We start from the raw sequence: 4390 nt of genomic DNA, 5'->3' as shown, positions 1-4390 counted from the left end.
TTACCTACTTTACTTGTGTGTATATTGTTTGAAATATATTCATTGTTGGAAGTGTAAAGTGATATTTACAGTGTTAGAGAATTTTGCAATTCACCTCTCTGCCCAGAAGAAGAGATTAGTACAACCCTCGGTGAGTGACAGAAATTGGCGTCCACGAACAGGATTAGCAGAACAGAAGGTGAAGGAAAAGCTTAATACAGCATGTCGATAGGAGATTCATCAAACGTGCGTCCAGCCATGGCTAATATTAACCCCATTACATTGCCCTATTATTTTGGGGCCCCATGGCTCCCCACGTTCTCGGGAGATATAGGCGGGATAAATTCAAATGTATATAGAGAATTTAAAATGAAGATTCAGTCTATGTTCCGCCTGTATCCACTATCTGAGCAGCAGAAAGTAGAGATCGTAATCGGTCAACTTAAAGGATCAGCATTAAGGGAGGTGACCTCTTGGCCTCCAGAAGAAAAAGATACTGTAGATAAAATATTTAAAAGATTAGCAACAACATTTGATGTTAATACAATAGCAGAGTTAAAGTCTCGGTTCTATGGCCGAAAACGACAGCCCAGAGAATCACTTCGAGACTTTGCGTTAAGTCTACAAGAAGCTTTACGATCTATTCAAGAAATTGACGATACTGAAATGAGAAGAGTAAACGAAACGCTAGTAAATCAATTTATAGAAGGGACCAGCTGTGAAACTGTTAGAGCTCAGTTACGTCTCTTGCAGATGCAAATGCCTAATAGTGAATTTCTGGATTTCAAGGAAGCAGCCATTAAGATGGTTGGCCATACTCATGTTAAAGAAACATCTTTCCCTGAAATGCCGGGATACCAAGAACGAAACTTCGATTCTGCAACTAATTATTCTACTTCAGGAGACTTATCCCAGATAAAAAATGTTATAGTCCAAAGCGCACAGACTCAAGCACCAGACCCTATTAATGCACCAAAGGGACAGATGGAGGAACTTACCTTGGGCGTGACTGAAATTAGTTAAGGACTACAGAAGTTAATCCAATGTCAACCTCAAGAGCGATTTGAATCCAGCTGGCGAACAGAGAGACGTAGATCTCAGAATGACTCGTGGGAACCACCTCAAGGGAGAGGGCATAGACCAACTGACCGCTTTGATTCGCAGGGAAGGCCTATTTGTCGGAGATGTAACCGAAGTGGCCATGTGGAGCGGGTGTGTAACCGAGAGACTTTAAACGCCAGCACCCCGAGGCCGGAGACCACTCCTTGGGGGGAACAGATGGAATTAGTCCGCGTCGAGAAGATTGGTGGCCCCGCTATGTGGGACAATGCCCCATTATCAGAATCCAAATTGATGGGATTGAAGTTCCTGCCACCCTTGACACCGGATCTCAAGAAACAACCATTCAATTAAAGACCTTTCAACAACTGTGGGGTGAGAAAGAAATGATTCCCCCACCACCTGCTTGGATGCAACTAATGGCCAGCAATGGGATGAGTATTTCCTACCAAGGGTACTGTGAAGCCAATATCAAGATCGGAAAAGTTAACCTATCATGTCAAGGTTGTTTTATCACAAAAGTAGATGATGATACTATGCCGCCTATTATAATAGGGATGAACGTACTACAAAATTGTTTAGAGGAACTAATCACTGCCCTGACAACGGAGCTGTCCAATGCATCCCCTGTAGCTCGACAGGTTATGCAAAAGACCATTAAAGTTCTTAAAAATCAGAAGCAGTTTGTCAGCCCCACAGGAGACGTGGGAAAAGTAAGAATTACGACCCAAGACCAGTGATCTTACATCCTAATACAGAAACCATAGTTTGGGGAAAAGCTCGTTGTGGTCCTCAAGGAAGAAGCTATTATGCTTTAGTGGAACCTTGTATTATTTCTTCCAGAGATGATGTGGTAGTAGCCCGTGCTCTAGTCACTGTAGAGAAAGGAAGAGTTCCGATGAGGATTCTCAATCCTCATGATTATACAGTGAAGTTATATCGTAACCATCCAGTGGCAAAATTGACCTGGACTACCTTTCAAGATGTAATTGACCCCGTTTCAGACACAATTCAAATGAGCATAACAGCTGAGAAGAACCAAGGAAGTGAAAAAGAGTTTGCATGGTGGGAGGAGATTGAAGTCGGGGACCACGACACAATAGAAGAACTGAAACAAGGTGTTTTGCGTGTAGTGAAGGAGAATTCCGTCACTTTCAGCAAGAACCCATCCGATTTAGAGAGAGTCGTCCATATTCAACATCATATTCCGACGGAAGACGCCCCTCCCATTAGGGAGCGACACCGACCTCTGGCACCAGCATTGTATCTGCCGGTCCGTAAAATGTTAGAAGAGATGAAAGCCATGGGAGTTATACGAGAAAGCCATAGCCCGTGGGCAGCACCTATGGTCCTTGTGAAAAAGAAAGATGGGAGTCTACGTTTTTGTGTAGATTACTGGAAATTGAATCAAATTACCCATAAAGATGCCTATCCATTGCCCAGAATAGAGGAGTCTTTAACAGCACTGAAATCAGCAACCTACTTCTCGACACTCGATTTAACAAGTGGATACTGGCAAATCCCAATGGCACCTGAAGATAGAAAAAAACCCAGCATTCATTACTCCAATGGGATTGTATGAATTTGATCGGATGCCCTTCGGCCTATGTAATGCCCCGGGAACTTTTCAAAGACTGATGGAACACTGTTTGGGCCACAAGAACTTCGAAATGGTCTTATTGTATTTAGATGACATCATAATCTACTCAAAGACTTACCATGAACATCTACAGCACCTCCGGGAGGTTTTCGTCAGGCTGGCAGAATACGGCCTCAAAGTAAAGCCTTCCAAATGTCATCTCTTGAAGACCAGTGTACAATACCTTAGGCATGTTGTGAGCGAAGAAGGAGTTACCCCGGATCCAGAGAAAATTTCAGCCGTTCGAGATTGGCCAGTTCCAAAGACTCTTAAAGAAGTACGCAGATTCCTGGGGTTTTTCGGATATTATAGGAGGTTCGTGAAGAAGTTTGCTGAGATTGCAGCCCCTCTGCATGAACTACTTCGTGGAATCTCTAATATTAAGCACAGTAAAAATGCCCCAGTGGTTTGGACAGAGGTGCAGCAGGCCGCATTCGATCAGCTAAAACATCTGTTGACTGAAACGCCAGTGTTGGCCTACCCTGATTATAGTCAGCCCTTCCTTCTACACACAGATGCCAGTAACCAAGGATTAGGAGCTGTTCTATCTCAGATGCAGAATGGACAAGAGCGTGTCATCGCTTACGCCAGTAGAAGCTTAAGAAGGACTGAACGTAATGACTCCAATTATAGCGCTTTTAAGCTAGAATTTCTGGCTTTGGTCTGGGCCGTCACCGAGAAATGTAAATATTACTTGGCAGCCACCCCTTTTATAGCTTTTACAGACAACAACCCACTGTCCCATCTGCCAACTGCCCATCTGGGAGCACTGGAACAACGGTGGGCATCGCGATTGGCCAACTACCAATTTACCATTAAATATAGAAGTGGGCAAAGTAATCTTAATGCAGACGCGTTGTCGACTTCCTCACGAGGGCAAAAGAGAAGAAGAGAAAGATCAGTGGAAGGAAGTGGAGATGCCAGCCTTCTATGCATTATTTACCCATCAGCAATCAGTGTCAGCAAAAGTTAATTCCCCATCTAAGGGTAAATGTCAAGAAATGGCTAAAGAAGAACCTCTTGTGGAGTGGAGACAGCTACAGGAAGAGAGTCCACTACTTTCTCAACTAAAGACTCTCTTACACTCTAAAAAGATTTTAACGAAACAAGAGAGACTGGACACGGATCCTGAACTTATGAAGCTGTGGAGACAGAGAGAGCGCCTTGGGATTCAAAGAGGTCTCTTAATCCGCCGTAGTGTCAACCCTAAAACACACTGTCCTACCACTCAGATTATCATACCTCGTGAAAAGACCCACTTCCTTCTTCAGGCATATTATGACCAGTCGGGTCATTTCAGTACCCAAAAATTGGAAGCCCACTTACGTAAGCGCTACTTCTGGATTGGCATGCGTGAGGATATCGAAAGATGGTGCAAAAATTGTCTCAACTGTGCCATTCGAAAGCAATCACGGATTAACCAGAAAGCATCATTACATCCCATCGTCAGCAGTCATCCTCTGGAATTAGTATGCATTGATCATGTGAAATTGGAGGCCAGTCGAACCGGATATCAGTATGCACTAACAATGATAGATCATTTTTCCAAATTTGCAGTGGCTCTCCCTGTTCGAGATTTATCAGCCAAAACAACAGCTGAAATATTTTGGAGGGCATTGGTGCGCCCCTACGGATATCTGGAAAATATCTTAACAGATCAGGGACCCACATTCGAGTCAAAATTGTTCAAAGAATTGTGTGACTTATACGGAT

The 4390-nt window shown here is 43.6% G+C and overlaps 1 pseudogene; it reads left to right on the top strand.

The window, feature by feature from the left end:
• The first annotated feature begins 201 nt into the window (after positions 1–201).
• Positions 202–1392, top strand: LOC148534349 (uncharacterized; annotated as a pseudogene).
• Positions 1393–4390: the final 2998 nt, after the last annotated feature.

The sequence above is a fragment of the Taudactylus pleione genome, unplaced genomic scaffold, assembly GCF_031769625.1.
Source record: "Taudactylus pleione unplaced genomic scaffold, aTauple2 ptg000068l, whole genome shotgun sequence".
Classification (NCBI taxonomy): Eukaryota; Metazoa; Chordata; class Amphibia; order Anura; family Myobatrachidae; genus Taudactylus; species Taudactylus pleione.
This window is presented reverse-complemented; position numbering and strand designations above follow the sequence as displayed.